General features: G+C 32.6%; 1 protein-coding gene across 1 annotated transcript in view; it reads right to left on the minus strand.

The window, feature by feature from the left end:
• LOC143071300 (semaphorin-1A-like) overlaps window positions 1–18,317 on the minus strand; it is a 120,686-nt gene that overhangs the window by 68,315 nt on the left and 34,054 nt on the right. Inside the window, exons 5-6 of the mRNA XM_076245525.1 lie at window positions 11,434–11,535; window positions 8,595–8,685 (exon numbers count right to left, since the gene is read on the minus strand). The gene's annotated coding sequence lies outside the window, so the exon portion shown is untranslated. The remainder of the gene's footprint in view (window positions 1–8,594; window positions 8,686–11,433; window positions 11,536–18,317) is intronic.

Raw genomic sequence — 18,317 nt, forward strand, 5'->3', positions numbered from 1 at the left:
GACACAATAGACACCATTACAGTGGACACAATAACAGCAGACAGTATTACAGTGGATACATTACAGTAAATACTTTCTCAGTCAACACCATTACAGAGGAAACCTTCACAGTGGACACTATTAGGGTGGACACAGTTAAATGGGACACTATTGCAGTGGACATTATTACAGATAACAGAAGCACCATCACAGTGGACACCATTACAGAGTGACACTAACACTGTAGACACATTTCTGGACACCAATGTAAACTATTGAAGAGAAAACCATCATAGTGGACACTATTGCAAATGACGTTATCACAGTATACACATTTAAATTGGACACCATTACCGTGGACACACAAACACTACCACACAGGAAACTAATACAATGAGTGTTGCCTGTTGGAACAAACTATTGGCACACAATAATTGGCTGCACACTAGTTGTAAAAAATTTGTATGCTTCAGCTAAAAATAATCATATTACAGACTAAAAACAAAATAATTTCCTTTCATAGAAGAACATTTTGACAAATGTGTTTGTACCCGAGGTCTTTCAAACAGACTGACAGACAAATGGAGGTAATGACAGAAGCAGGCAAAAAAAGCTAGTATACACCAGCTCATGTTATAGTAAAGTACATCATCAGTGGTTGTCTTTTGTCCTATCTTTATATTTTATTGTCATTTTAGGGGAACTAAGGCTGTTGCCAAGAAATCTAATAGTCTCTCAGTCTGTTATATTTTTCCATTGTTATTCAAGACCCTGCATATTGTAACTAGAGGCTCTAAAGAGCCTGTGTCGCTCACCTTGGTATATGTGAATATTAAACAATGGACACAGATGGATTCATGACAAAATTGTGTTTTGGTGATGGTGATGTGTTTGTAGATCTTACTTTACTAAACATTCTTGCTGCTTACAATTATCTCTATCTATAACAGTACTTTCTGTGGAAAATGTTATTGAAAATCTTCAAATTTTAAGAAAATTGTTAAAAATTGACTATGAAGGGGGTCAATTGACTATTTTGGTCATACTGACTTATTTTTAGTTCTTACTTTGCTGTACATTATTGCTGTTTACAGTTTATCTCTATCTATAATAATATTCAAGATAATAACAAAAAAACAGCAAAATTTCCTCAAAATTAGTAATTACCAATTCAGGGGCAGCAACTAACAACCGATTATCCGATTCATTTCAGGGCAGATAGATCGTGACCTGATCAACAATTTTACTTCCTGTCAGATTTGCTCTTAATGCTTTGGTTTTTGAGTTATAAGCCAAAAACTGCATTTTACCCCCATGTTCTATTTTTAGCCATGGCGGCCATCTTGGTTTGTTGGCCGAGTTACCGGACACATTTTTTTAACTAGATACCCCAATGATGATTATGGCTAAGTTTGGTTAAATTTGGCCCAGTAGTTTCAGAGGAGAAGATTTTTCTAAAAGATTACTAAGATTTACGAACTAGAGGCTCTAAAGAGCCTGTGTCGCTCACCTTGTTCTATGTGAATATTAAACAAAGGAAGAAGATGGATTCATGACAAAATTGTGTTTTAGTGATGATAAAGTGTTTGTACATCTTACTTTACTGAACATTCTTGCTGTTTACAATTATCTCTATCTATAATGAACTTGGCCCAGTAGTTTCAGTAAAAAATGTTTGTAAAAATTTACAAATTTTATGAAAATTGTTAAAAATTGACTTTAAAGGACAATAACTCCTTAGGGGGTCAATTGACCATTTCAGTCATGTTGACTTATTTGTAAATCTTACTTTGCTGTACATTACTGCTGTTTAAAGTTTATCTCTATCTATAATAATATTCAAGATAATAACCCAAAACAGTAAAATTTCCTTAAAATTACCAATTTAGGGGCAGCAACCCAACAACGGGTTGTCCGATTCATCCTAAAATTTCAGGGCAGATAGATTTTGACCTGATAAACAATTTAACCCTCGTCAGATTTGCTCTAAATGCTTTGGTTTTTGAGTTATAAGCCAAAAACTGCATTTTACCCCTATGTTTTATTTTTAGCCATGGCAGCCATCTTGGTTGGATGGCCGGGTCACCGGACACATTTTTTAAACTAAATACCCCAAAGATGATTGTGGCCAAGTTTGGATTAATTTGGCCCAGTAGTTTTAGAGAAGAAGATTTTAGTAAAAGATTACTAAGATTTACGAAAAATGGTTAAAAATTGACTGTAAAGGGCAATAACTCCTAAAGGGGTCAACTGACCATTTCGGTCAAGTTCACTTATTTGTAAATCTTACTTTGCTGAACATTATTGCTGTTCACAGTTTATCTCTTTCTATAATAATATTCAAGATAATAACCAAAAACAGTAAAATTTCCTTAAAATTACCAATTTAGGGGCAGCAACCCAACAACGGGTTGTCGGATTCATCTGAAAATTTGAGGGCAGATAGATCTTGACCTGATAAACAATTTTACACTCTGTCAGATTTGCTCTAAATGCTTTGGTTTTTGAGTTATAAGCCAAAAACTGCATTTTACCCCTATGTTCTATTTTTAGCCATGGCGGCTATCTTGGTTGGTTGGCTGGGTCACGCCACACATTTTTTAAACAAGTTACCCCTATGATGATTGTGGCCAAGTTTAGTTTAATTTGGCCTAGTAGTTTCAGAGAAAAGATTTTTGTAAAAGATTACTAAGATTTACGAACTAGAGGCTCTAAAGAGCCTGTGTCGCTCACCTTGGTCTATGTCTATGTGAATATTAAACAATGGACACAGATGGATTCATGACAAAATTGTGTTTTGGTAATGGTGATGTGTTTGTAGATCTTACTTTACTAAACATTCTTGCTGCTTACAATTATCTCTATCTATAACAGTACTTTCTGTGGAAAATGTTATTGAAAATCTTCAAATTTTAAGAAAATTGTTAAAAATTGACTATGAAGGGCAATAACTCCTTAGGGGGTTAATTGACTATTTTGGTCATAGTGAATTATTTTTAGTTCTTACTTTGCTGTACATTATTGCTGTTTACAGTTTATCTCTATCTTTAATAATATTCAAGATAATAACCAAAAACAGCAAAATTTCCTCAAAATTACCAATTCAGGGGCAGCAACCCAACAACGGAATGTCTGATTCATCTGAAAATTTCAGGGCAGATAGATCTTGACCTGATGAACAATTTTACCCACGTCAGATTTGCTCTAAATGCTTTGGTTTTTGAGTTATAAGCCAAAAACTGCATTTTACCCCTATGTTCTATTTTTAGCCATGGCGGCCATCTTGGTTGGTTGGCCGGGTCACCGGACACATTTTTTAAACTAGATACCCCAATGATGATTATGGCCAAGTTTGGTTAAATTTGGCCCAGTAGTTTCAGAGGAGAAGATTTTTGTAAAAGATTACTAAGATTTACGAAAAATGGTTAAAAATTGACTATAAAGGGCAATAACTCCTAAAGTGGTCAACTGACCATTTTGGTCATGTTAACTTATTTGTAGATCTTACTTTGCTGAACATTATTGCTGTGTACAGTTTATCTCTATCTATAATAATATTCAAGATAATAACCAGAAACAGCAAAATTTCCTTAAAATTACCATTTCAGGGGCAGCAACCCAACAACAGAATGTCCGATTCATCTGAAAATTTCAGGGCAGCTAGATCTTGACCTGATGAACAATTTTACCCCGTGTCAGATTTGCTCTAAATGCTTTGGTTTTTGAGTTATAAGCCAAAAACTGCATTTTACCCCTATGTTCTATTTTTAGCCATGGCGGCCATCTTGGTTGGTTGAGCGGGACACCGGACACATTTTTTAAACTAGATACCCCAATGATGATTATGGCCAAGTTTGGTTAAATTTAGCCCAGTAGTTTCAGAGGAGAAGATTTTTCTAAAAGATTACTAAGATTTACGAAAAATGGTTAAAAATTGACTATAAAGGGCAATAACTCCTAAAGTGGTCAACTGACCATTTTGGTCATGTTGACTTATTTGTAGATCTTACTTTGCTGAACATTATTGCTGTTTACAGTTTATCTCTATCTATAATAATATTCAAGATAATAACCAAAAACAGCAAAATTTCCTTAAAATTACCATTTCAGGGGCAGCAACCCAACAACGAAATGTCCGATTCATCTGAAAATTTCAGGGCAGATAGATCTTGACCTGATGAACAATATTACCCCATGTCAGATTTGCTCTAAATGCTTTGGTTTTTGAGTTATAAGCCAAAAACTGCATTTTACCCCTATGTTCTATTTTTAGCCATGGCGGCCATCTTGGTTAGTTGGCCGGGTCACCGGACACATTTTTTAAACTAGATACCCCAATGATGATTGTGGCCAAGTTTGGTTAAATTTGGCCCAGTAGTTTCAGAGGAGAAGATTTTTGTAAAAGTTAACGACGCCAGACGACGACGGACGACGGACGACAGACGACGGACGACAGACGACGGACGACGGACGCCGGACGCCAAGTGCTGAGAAAAGCTCACTTGGCCCTTTGGGCCAGGTGAGCTAAAAAATGGTTAAAAATTGACTATAAAGGGCAATAACTCCTTCAGGGGTCAACTGACCATTTTGGTCATGTTGACTTATTTGTAAATCTTACTTTGCTGAACATTATTGCTGTTTACAGTTTATCTTTATCTATAATAATATTCAAGATAATAACCAAAAACAGCAAAATTTCCTTAAAATTACCAATTCAGGGGCAGCAACCCAACAACAGGTTGTCTGATTCATCTGAAAATTTCAGAACAGATAGATCTTGACCTGATAAACACTTTTACCACATGTCAGATTTGCTCTAAATGCTTTGGTTTTTGAGTTATAAGCCAAAAACTGCATTTTACCCCTATGTTCTATTTTTAGCCATGGCGGCCATCTTGGTTGGTTGGCCGGGTCTTGCCACACATTTTTTAAACTACATATCCCAAAGATGATTGTGGCCAAGTTTGGATTAATTTGGCCTAGTTGTTTCAGAGGAGAAGATTTTTGTAAAAGATTACTAAGATTTACGAAAAATGGTTAAAAATTGACGATAAAGGTCAATAACTCCTAAAGGGGTCAACTGACCATTTTGGTCATGTTGACTTATTTGTAAATCTTACTTTGCTGAACATTATTGCTGTTTACAGTTTATCTCTATCTATAATAATATTCAAGATAATAGCCAAAAACAGCAAAAATTCCCTAAAATTACCAATTCAGGGGCAGCAACCCAACAACAGGTTGTCCGATTCATCTGAAAATTTCAGGACAGGTAGATCTTGACCTGATAAACACTTTTACCGCATGTCAGATTTGCTCTAAATGCTTTGGTTTTTGAGTTATAAGCCAAAAACTGCATTTTACCTCTATGTTCTATTTTTAGCCATGGCGGCCATCTTGGTTGGTTGGCCGGGTCACGCCACACATTTTTTAAACTAGATGTCCCAAAGATGATTGTGGCCAAGTTTGGATTAATTTGGCCCAGTTGTTTCAGAGGAGAAGATTTTTGTAAAAGATTACTAAGATTTACGAAAAATGGTTTAAAATTGACTATAAAGGTCAATAACTCCTAAAGGGGTCAACTGACCATTTTGGTCATGTTGACTTATTTGTAAATCTTACTTTGCTGAACATTATTGCTGTAAACAGTTTATCTCTATCTATAATAATCAGTGTTCTAGGATTCCCATTACCCGTTACCCGGGGTAAGTGGATTAGGACAACGGGTAAGTCATTTTTTAGCCTTTGTCACCCGGTGGTAAGTCAATTTTCAAGTTCGGGGAAGCCGAAAAACTCTTGAAATTTCCCGGTCCTCTTCAATTTTCCCATATCTGCTTTTTATTTTTATTAAATCACGAGAAAAAACTTTGATAAAAGATCAAAGATTTTGTCGATGTCTATCGGCGCTTTTATTCAAGCACTCGTTTACTAGGTGTAATCAAGTGCAAAAGAGACCACATTCTTCTCCTATTATTCTAAAAGTCGGTCACGGTGTCGGTCAAATCGGAAAATCCGGATTGATAACTGGTGCTTAAATCGGGACATAAACGATTTTTTTTCTTGTCATCGGAGGAAAATAAACTTACAGTTGCATTTATTATAGCTCTTAATAAATGACATAGTAATAACTATAACATATTTGTCAAATTTAGTAAGAAATCGTTTTTTTTGCGCCGTCCGCATTGGTTGGCGGATTTAACTTTTAGATGTGGGTAAGTAATTTTTTTATTGATCTTACCCGTGGTAAGTCAAGGTGCCAAAAAAATCCTAGAACACTGAATAATATTCAAGATAATAGCCAAAAACAGCAAAAATTCCCTAAAATTACCAGTTCAGGGCAGCAACCCAATAACGGGTTGTCGGATTCATCTGAAAATTTGAGGGCAGATAGATCTTGACCTGATAAACAATTTTACCCCATGTCAGATTTGCTCTAAATGCTTTGGTTTTTGAGTTATAAGCCAAAAACTGCATTTTACCCCTATGTTCTATTTTTAGCCATGGCGGCCATCTTGGTTGGTTGGCCGGGTCACGCCACACATTTTTTAAACTAGATACCCCAATGATGATTGTGGCCAAGTTTGGTTAAATTTGGCCCAGTAGTTTCAGAGGAGAAGATTTTTGTAAAAGTTAACGCAGGACGACGCCAGACGACGCCGGACGCCAAGTGATGAGAAAAGCTCACTTGGCCCTGTGGGCCAGGTGAGCTAAAAAAAGAAGACGTGGTATGACTGCCAATGAGACAACTCTCCACAAGAGACCAAAATAACACAGAAATTAACAAATATAGGTCACTGTACAGTCTTTAACAATGAGCATAGCCCATACCGCATAGTCAGCTATAAAAGGCCCAGAAATGACAATGTAAAACAATTCAAACGAGAAAACTAAAGGCCTAATTTATTTAAAAATTAAACAAAAAACAAATATGCAACACATAAACAAACGTCAACCACTGAATTGCATACAGAATGTGGCGGGTTAAACATGTGAGCAGGATCCCAACCCTCCCCCTAACCCGGAACAGTGGTATAACAGTACAACATAAGAACGAACTATAAAAATCAGTGGAAAAAGGCTTAACTCATCCGATGGACAAAAATACAAGTGGATGTGGTACCAGTCTTAATTGTACCAGTCTTAAATTGAAGACCATATATCAATCTCTTGATGTCTTTTAGTTATTTTTTATGTTGGGCAGCTGTCTCATTGATGTATAACTAACTTATTACATGTATTCATATAAAGGTAAATGGATTAGTCATAAGTTTGGCTATCGTCACCAACCACAGGGTAAATCCACACGTTAGTGATATCACATGAACCATTGCTTACTAACAATGTACTCTGGCAAATATAGGAGGAAGCTTGTGCCAAAAAACCTGACTAATTAAAATCAAAGATCTCATTTGATTATTCGGATGTTGAAAAAATGCCATGTGTAAAGATCTGTATCATTCATTATCATATAATTGTCATGAAATTACAAAATACAGCCCCATGGCATCTTCATGATTAGGCTTTTGAACTTCTTGTCTGCCAGATCAACTCACTTTTTTCCCTGTATCCTAAAACCAGAGGTGCAGTGACCCATAATCAAGTACTTAATCAAACAAACTTTTAAAGTACCCATTTTTAAAATGTAAACAAAATGTTTTTACGATGTAAACAAAGTGTCAGCATTAACAATGTTCAAATAGGTTTATTGACTTGTGAAAAATATATAAAAGATCACTGTTTTCTTAAAAATGTATTAATATATATTTTATTGACGAGGAAAGTGTTATGCACGCTTGTTTGGTCAAATTCAATAACACCAATCTAATAAAAAGTTCCGCTGAAAATATCTTAAGTTTGTGTCAAGAAGGAGTTGCATGTCAAAAAGTGAAACAAACATCCTTAATTACCAGTATTAATAGAGTACTTTCAGGAATATTATTTTTCAAACAGTTGGAATATGACATATTTAACCGTCAGAAGTTAATTATACTTTAATATTATATATATAAAATCAAAGAGGATTGCTTACCATAATTTGCTATGGACATTCACATCAACAAATATAATGTAACTATGCTTATCTGAAAAGCTTTTTGCCTTGTCACAAGATCATTTGGCTAAAAGACTTTCCGTGATGCAGTTTGAAATCATCTCAAAACTAAATAGGCGTTTCCATGGCTTTCAGTGTCATTGATGAATGTAAATGCAGAAAATGTTTTGGTTTTAGCCCCTTGAAATTATATAGTGTTGTTTTCATAATTTAACTTGACTATGCACAGTAAAACTATCAAATGAATAATTTAACTTGACTATGCACAGTAAAACTATCCAATGATGATTTAACTTGACTATGCACAGTAAAACTATCCAATGAATAATTTAACTTGACTATGCACAGTAAAACTATCCAATGATGATTTAACTTGACTATGCACAGTAAAACTATCCAATGAATAATATAAGGAATTCATTTTGGGTTAATCAAACCCAACAAATACAGAGACATATTGCAAACAATTTGTTTTCCTATTGGGCAAACTTAAACTTCATTTAATGAAATTAGTTTCCTCTTGTTTTGTTTCACATTTTGTAAAACAGGGCTTTTTATAACTTACTTGTCATTCTGTCTTTTTGTGGATTGCCTCATTGGTTGATTTGGCAACCAGTTTTGATCAGGAAGCTTGCCTCAAATAGTGGCTTTTAACACTGAAATTAGGTAAACAGATTTTTACCATTATCTTAAAATTAGATTCCTATATATTAGAGACTATACTGCATTTCTTTATTTGTGTTTTACTTTCAGACATATATGACAGAATTATACTGTTCTTTACTCCTAGTGATCTATGAACATCAATTAGCACACTGACATTATATTCAATTTTTACAAAATCAAAATTTCTTTAAAGTAAGGAATTTCTTAAAACAAGTCGATAAATTAATATGGTTTAGATTGCATCGCCCATTTTCTGTTTTGTATTCCTTAATATAACTATATTTGGATATACATGTATAAATGTATTCCCATAAATTCTGATAATAAACAATAGATCAAGGAAATGATTCATTCTTATTTGTATTTTACTCTGAACTCCAAGTAATAGAATACAAGGAAATCTGTATAAGGCATTAAATTAAAAATAGAAATAAGGAACAAAATAGCAGACAGACATATAACACTCTGGTATCATATAACTTATAACTTGATGTCTGGTCAAAACATTGTGTTCAAATTACTGCATTAAAATGTAAACATAGATTTACGATAAGGTACAAGGTATTACCAATACATTTTTTGTTTAAATTTGTCATGTTAGAACTACAACCAAAATCATATATGTTAACCAATTTTCTTGCATCTATCTGTCTCTTTTTGAATTGTATCAGAGTTACCCAACAGCTTTTGGGTATCAAAACCAATACAGCTTGTTTTAGGTGACTTTACCTCAAACTTGTACAAGTTAATTGTAAGCAATTTAGTTTAAACAGCTGAAACAGAAGAGGATAATTTTCTTCCAAAATTTATCACTGTACAAGACCCAAATGTCAAATCTAGCAAAGTATACAACTCCTCTTCCTAATAACCTGAACATTACTCCACTAACAAAGATAATGGTGGCAGTTATATATCTACTAGGTTAAGGGAGGGATCACTCAGCACTTCCCCCTGTACCAAGAATCATTACACCATAATGACAATATACAACTTCAGAAACTAGTTTAACTTTCTAACCTACCAGAGATTTTCTGTTAGAACAAAAATTGTTACAGCAGAGTGATTTTCAGCTTGTATTTGAATCTAGAGCCCTGGCAGCCAAGTTTAAGGAGTAATATGACAACTAATTTGTTATAGAGTACAGTAAAACTACTATTCTCTTATACATTCTATAATATTATATGGTCTGTAACTCCAACTACAGATAGTTGCTGCATATAATTTGAGCTAATAACTCAACACAACAAAACAATCACTGAAGGGACATAACTCTGAAAAAATTGTTAAATCAGAACTTGATGGGTACATAATGTTGATATCAAAAATGCCTCAAATGCATTGTATAGGCCAGGGTTTCAAGCATAGAACCTATGGCAAAAGTAAAGAATTAAAATATGGTACTTTTAAGGAGGGTCGCGGGTACAAAAAATTCAGCAAAAATTAAACATTTGTTTTTTCATTACAAATTTTATTTATTACACTATTAGTTATTACTTTATGATATATGGTACAAAAATCGCCAAGACAAAAATGTTTATATCATTGAAAAAGCTCCAAATTATCTCCCTTTGGTGCAAAAAATGTAATTTTTTGACGTTTAAATTGAAATATCTTTTTTAACTCATCGGTGACCTATATTTTTTATAACTATATAAAACAAGCTGTACGTAAACTTAATTATCGTAAAATTTAAGCGATTTCTGTAATTAAGTTCTTTTTATATTTCGATATTACCAATATTTCTCCTATTAGTTCAACAGAAAAAAAGGACATTAACAAAATTGTATAGTATTACTTCTTTCGGAGGCAAATTGTGAGATAAAATAAACGGTGACCCCATATTTTTATTTTATATTTATATTAGGTATAAGATAAAGTTAAATCATAGAAAAAAATAGCAAAATCCTATATTGGAAAAAAAAGTTGATTTAGACCCGTGAGCCCCCTTAAATAGTTTTTATATGTGCTGACCACAGCTGAATAAAGACATATATAACTTTTTTATCTTAATTGTAGTTGAGAATGTGTTGATGGCTCTCCTTTTTATAAAATTTGCAGTCATGCAACTTAAAAGATTTTTTTTGAAATTAAGGAATGATATCTTTTATCTGAAGCTCATATTCCTTTTCTATACAGGTACATGTATGCATGGTTATACTTTTGGTCCTTTTCAGTAGTATCAGCTCTTCAACGTATTTTGACCTTGAGAGCATAACTGAGGAGGATTATTGGTCTGAATGTGGATCTTAGTACATGTACAGAAGAATTGGTATTGTTAAGTGTCATGGTAAAAATAGTAACACATAAAAAATAGGGAGATTTCTTTTATACTAGGTGATAATTTGGGTTGTACAAAAGTACTGTTTAGACCTAAGCTGATATATAAGGCATTGAAAATACTGAATAATAACAAAATCTGATCCTTTTTATAAGTGATGATCTGTGAACATATTAAAGTACTGATCAAAAAGATTTGTGATGACACTCTATTCACAGCAATGACACCATGACTACTATAGACTAACTATAGTAGCCAATTTGGCGGCATGTTCTAATATTATACTACTATTGTTCTATGTACTTTAAATACCCCTATTTAGTTACAGTACAGGGGGATAAAATTTCAAAAACAAGACCGGGGAAAGTGTCACGTTTAAGTGAAGAAATGGTAATTAGATTGTAGATTGCCCTTTCAATAGTAATATGTAGGACAGTCACATTAGAACAAAAAAACATACCAATCCATAGTATAGAATTTGTTGGTAAATCTGCTAAACAATTTTGCTTGTCATAATTGTCTATGGAGCCGCTAAACTGGCATTTTGATGTCCATTTGATTACTGAAATTCAGAAATGCACCAATTGTTAAAAAATATATTATTGCAATTTTCAAACATGCTGAAAACAAATAATGCCATGAAAACTTGAATTGTGATAATGGCTGAGTATCCCAATGCAATTTTTGTAAAAATGAAAAACAACGAAAAAAATAAAAGGTTTAGTTTTACAGCCGCATCTTGTTTTTGATAAAAAGTTTAAAGTTTTAAAGTCGGGAAGAAATCATTAAGTCTGGATATCTGTTTTTAGTAGTTTCCTACCATTGTCTGGAGAAGCTTGGCATTTATAATGGTATGCATGTATAGAAAAACATCAACTTGACATTTATGATTTCCAGCATGAACAAAATGTTTAGGTTGGCATTTCCTGCTTGAGACTCTATAAAACAGTGTGATTTGTAGCAAGACCTTTAATTTGAAAATTTTGCTTGGTATTATATGGAATGTTTTGCTTAAGATTCAAATTAAAAATTCAAATGTACAAATTGTTTAAAGCTTATAAAGAAAAAAGTTATAAATGTTTTATGCATGATCATCTGACTCTAATGTTACAAATCAGTTCTGGTGCAGTTAACAGAGTGCAGACTGTTCCATATAGGAACCAGTTTACTGCTATGCACTTTTTGACACCATGCTAAATTAATACGTTGACACTGACAGTGACAAACGTAATGCATGAAACTGGAATAAAGCCAGAGAGGAAAGAAAAGGAAAGTTTGCACAAATGATAGTTAGTGATATAAATTCAGAATTAACAATGAAACAAGAATGCACATGCTGTAATGTCTACTGATCATGATTGAACTTACGTCCAAAGTCTTTAAGAAAAAGGTTATACAACAAGTATTACATAAGATAAAGATAATCAATGATCATGGTAAATGAGGTCAAGGTCAGGTGAACCATTTCTGAGAAATGGAGTTATCCATCAAAACCTAACATTAACCAATGAACCATGGAAATGAGGTCAACCCAGCTAAAGATACTATGCCTCACAAGGATTACATACAAACATTATTTTCACCAGACCTTTACAACTAACACTATGATTCCATACACCAAATATAGTTGACAAATTGACATACTCCTTATAGCATCTGAGATAAGAAATTGACCAGGAAAATAATAAACTATAAGGAAAACAATAATATTTTTCTTCTGATCAAAATATCAGATACATCTTTAGGAAAAAAATCAGAAATTATCAAAATTTAGCATCATAATATATTAATTAACAATTGAGTGTTGACTGATGAAAAGAGCAGAAAAAAGAATCATCTGTTAATGGTCAATAAATAAACAACTGGTCAAGAACTGAGTCAATGCTAAAAAAGAATTATAGAAAGGTATTTTTAGCATTAAAACAATAAAGTACAGGATAATCAACTTTTCCCATATTGGCAGACTCTTAGAAGATACTAAAGCTTCAAGTACTACACAGCAACAGACTAACTGACACCTCTCAAAGTTACCAAAATAACCAGAATTATAATAATAGGATGAGTCTGTACTCATAACCCCATTACTTCTATTTTTGTGTCCCCCTGTCTGTCTGTGTACACACACTTGATGACATTTTCTGGCAAACTTACTTTGTTTACAAACACTAAAATGTCTCTATCAGATAACAAATTGCTTTTTTATGTAAGATGTATTAACTGTCAATTTTGTGTACCTTGTTAATTCTAAACTAATTTTATACTGATGAATTTTTGGCTCGCTTCAAAGACAATGATCCATCAAAGTAAACATGTATGTTCGCAGTTCATGGATTTCTAAGCTGTTGAAAAATGTTTTATGTGGCTTTTGTGACTTATGAATAGAATATCTCATTTGCTTTATATTTGATTTTTCACTAAATCAATTTCCAGGAAACTGTCTTATATACAAGTTAACTGCTTTAAGGCAAAGCAAAATAAATGTCAACTCTGAATTGTAGACAGACACAAGGTCATAAAAGCAAATATTAGCTTTATTTTTGTTGATGCTTTTTTAACAAATCTATGTGGGAGCAAGCACTAACCTGCTAATTCAGTGGCGGATCCAGGGGGGTTCCGGGGGTTGGAACCCCCCTTTTTGTTGGTCAATCAATGCATTTGAATGGGAGCATATAGTTGGAAAAAATGGCTGGATCCACCACTGTAATTTTATCTGTTTTTTATATGATTGACTCATATGGTTCCCCACAATTTATAATCTGCCATTCAGCTACTTTCAACAACAACAAAAAATCAAAACCATGGATAACTTAATGCAGTCTGTGCAGTTTTCTGCTATGTAGCACTCTTTTTTGTTTTTAATTTGTGTTGTTTCCAATTTTTTTCTGTATTGACGTAATTACCTTCATCAAAAACGTGCATCACTGACAATCAATCACATATCGCTGATTTTGTGTTTAACAATCAAATTTCTAATTAACTTTCAGGAACTTTTGCCCAACAACTCCCTGATTTTTTTCAATCATTCAACATTTTATCAGATGATATATCTGCTTACTTGTAAAAGGAAGCTTTTAAGATAGCTTCCAAGAACCTGGTTCTAAAAAAAAAAATTTGTTTTTTCTTCAAAATTTCAGAAGTATATCAATTGTAATCACTGCTTACTTAATTGTAAAAGTGATCTATTAATTAGCTTCCAGAATGTTTTGCATTAATTATGCCTTCATAATTATTTTCAAACGATTCAACATCCGATGCATATTGCAGGTGCTTTCATTCTAAAATGAAGTTTCAAATAAACCTTCAAGAATCTTTAAACAACAAAATCTCTAACTTTTTTCATTTCACAGGTCAGTAAACAGATTGAACAATTGTGCCTGCTTCATAAAATTATAGAGCCTTTTTGTCAATTTTTTTATACGTTTCATCCCAATAGTGCAGTAAATTAACATTAAAACATGATTGATAAAGTCAAAGCCTGATGTATGTAAGTTGCATGATCATCATTACCCTTATTGTCTAAAACTACTGAGCAGTTCAGACAATATTACCAATATAATCGATAACATTGCAACAAAGTGTAGGATTCAAATCAAGCTCTCAAGACCTATTACAGAAATCGGGAATTAAACTTGCAGGATTAACAATACCTTTATTGTCTTACTGAGCAGATCAGAGGATATTACCAATATTAGCGATAACATTAAAACAAAGAATATCATTCTAATCAAGTTCTCAAGACCTATTACCTCTATCTACCTTGATTATGATGCAGCTTCATAACATTTAAACAAGGAGTCAATTCTAATCAAGCTCTCAAGACCTTTTACCTATATATCTACCTTGATTTTTGATACCTATCAATATGTTGGTGCCAGATCGGTGTTTACATACACTTACTGACATTTCACTATCGTTAATTTTAATCTACTATGAACTATTTTGGATCTATTAGTAGGTCAGGGACTTGAGAATTATCGTGCACATGTTATAACATTATTTGATCATCACGTTAATCTGCTTCTGTTTACAAATTATGCATGAAAAAAGAAAATAAGTTATCCGTATGTCATGTTTTTATTGACTTAGTGTCAAAGGCTTATAGATATTAACACAGGTATTATATTGTTTACAAACAAGAGTCCAAATCAACATACAATATAAGATTTGTAAACCAGAGGCCCGTGAAGCTTATTTATACCATTTTTCTTTTTCAATTTCCAATATGCTGCTAATGGGATCTAGGTGCACATGTTGTTATCATCAGCAATACTCATAAAATAAGGCATTTTTCCATCCGACATAATTCAAATCAAACTTCTCTTGTCTCCATATGTAGTAGAAAAAAATCAAACTTCTCTCGTCTCCATATGTAGGAGTAGAAGAAATCAAACTTCTCTTGTCTCCATATGTAGAAGTAGAATGTCTCCATATTTAGGAGTAGAAGTAGAATGTCTCCATATGTATGAGTAGAATGTCTCCATATGTAGGAGTAGAATGTCTCCATATGTAGAAGTAGAATGTCTCCATATGTAGGAGTAGAAGTAGAATGTCTCCATATTTAGGAGTAGAAGTAGAATGTCTCCATATGTATGAGTAGAATGTCTCCATATGTAGGAGTAGAATGTCTCCATATGTAGGAGTAGAAGTAGAATGTCTCCATATGTATGAGTAGAATGTCTCCATATGTAGGAGTAGAATGTCTCCATATGTAGGAGTAGAAGTAGAATGTCTCCATATGTAGGAGTAGAATGTCTCCATATGTAGGAGTAGAATGAATGTCTCCATATGTAGGAGTAGAATGTCTCCATATGTAGGAGTAGAATGTCTCCATATGTAGGAGTAGAATGTCTCCATATGTAGGAGTAGAATGAATGTCTCCATATGTAGAAGTAGAATGTCTCCATATGTAGGAGTAGAATGTCTCCATATGTAGGAGTAGAATCCCCGGCGAGAAGAAATTCATGACTTCATGAACTATCATGAATGGTTCGTGAATGTTCATGAATGGTACATGAAAATTCATAAATAATTCATAAATGAAGGTTCATGAATTTAATTCATGAACTGTTCATTAAAAGTATTTTATGAATGTTCATGAAGTTTTGATGAATCACTAGCTGCTCATAAAAATTCATGAAATGTTCATTAAAAGTATTTATGAATGTTCATGAAGTTTTGATGAATCACTAGCTGCTCATAAAAATTCATGAAATGTTCATTAAAAGTATTTATGAATGGTCATGAAGTTTTGATGAATCACTAGGTGTAACATTTATAACTTACATCACACGAATTTTTTTTTTATCTTTATTCAATTCTTCAACATATATATACAACAGATATATTACATATTACACAAAATTATCACAAAGCAATATTTTAAGTATAATCACATATATATAATCAGCACAATAATTAGAAATTAAATGTTATGACACCTTCGGTTTCTTGTACCAGAATATTATTTTTTAAAAAGTGTTTCTCAAAAACATTTCTCATACATTTTGCATCACACAAATATTCATACAGGTAAGTTATATAATGTTTTACAGTGTATTTAAATAGTCTAATAAGATCAACATTACTGTTTAAATTTTTAAGTAAATTCCTTCTTCTGAAGATACAATATCTCGCTACAGATAACATGAAATTGACAAAACTTACATTTACGCCTTTGATAGATCCAAATAAACCAAACATAAATACCTCTTCATACACTAAATTATCAATTTTGTCAGAATCAACATTATCAAATAAAACTGACAACTTCTGTTGCATAAACAGATGAAATTCTACTAATTCAGAACATAATAGAAATAAATGAGTGATATTTTCTACTTCTTTTTCACATACATCACATACATTGTAATTTATAAGTTTCATAGTCATAAGTTTAGAATTTGTGAAAATACAATAATGTGCTATTTTGAAATCTAGATCCATTAAAATAGATGGTTTCCAATAGAAATTAACGTTTTTCCATACTTTACAAAGATCATTCTCTTCAATCTCAAAAACTTCTGTCCACTTTTTATAGCAAATAGGATGCTGACATAGTTTACTAGTAAGTAACAAATACAGTTCTTTTGTCGAACACATAGAAAACTCTGACAATTTATCTTTGAAAATGACATTAATATTTATAGAGCGAGAAACATTACATCACACGAATAAATGAGTATCAAAGATACCGTTTCGACCTTTCAGAGTAGAACATTTTACCTAATTATTCGTGAAATATCATAAATGTATGGTGTTTTTATTTTTTTATTCCTGCAAAATAAAAAAATAAAATAAGATGAAATAGAAGTTGTAGCTGTATTTTAAGATAGATATTATATACAAAACTAAAATTTTAAAAGGAAAACGTATATTTTAATGAAAGTGAAATACATTTTCAAAACATTCTCAAACACCCATATTAAGGGGAAGTAACTCTTGTGATTTTAAATTTTTACAAACCGGCAAACCCCGCAAATCGGCTGTTTCCGTAGTCCAACGGTCGACCGATTTTGAGAAGTTCACTGAAATACCATAACAGGGACGAATCAACTTCGGGCCGATATTATATGGGACGAGATTGACACCTTGACTTAAACGCACTTGCAAATATGACGTCATATGATTACGCTGGATAACAAAAATGGAGAATCCAAACGCAGATGTTTTCAGATAAGTATTTGATTTAACATATAATGATTATGAAATACAATTTGTTGAGGCAATATAAAACATTTAGGATTTTAATCTGAGCAAAACATCAGAAAGTTTAGGCAGACAATAAATTAATGAAGAATGATAAATTGATATATTGTTGTCACATTCATAACAGACATACTAAATTTGAGTTTAACTTAAACTTCCAATGCAATTTAAGATGCATAATGCTGTTTCTATTGAATGTATTGCTTCATACAATCATTACCTCTTGAACAATTGATTCTTTGTGGATATTTTTGTACTTTTAGGGGATTAAATATGAGCTGCCAGCAATGATATGAAACAGATTTTATGCAGACTCCATTTTAATACCTTTATTCAGCAATTATTGTTGGAAATACAGAGACAGCAAGTTTTGAATTACAGAAAGGAAGAGAAGTTTATATATCACACATAATTTTTATATTAGTTAATCAGTTTGTGGATTTACCAGTGATAATTCCAGTGGAATCTACTGGAACAATTCATGAACAAGAAAGTTCATGAACATTTAAGTGTTCATGAACTTCAATGTTCATGAACAATTTATGAACAAAGTTCATGAACAATTCATGAACAAGAAAGGGTTCATGATCATTGTTGTTCATGAACATTTAAATGCTCATGAACCTTTCTTGTTCATGA

Source organism: Mytilus galloprovincialis, chromosome 4 (assembly GCF_965363235.1).
Source record: "Mytilus galloprovincialis chromosome 4, xbMytGall1.hap1.1, whole genome shotgun sequence".
In the NCBI taxonomy this organism is placed as follows: Eukaryota; Metazoa; Mollusca; class Bivalvia; order Mytilida; family Mytilidae; genus Mytilus; species Mytilus galloprovincialis.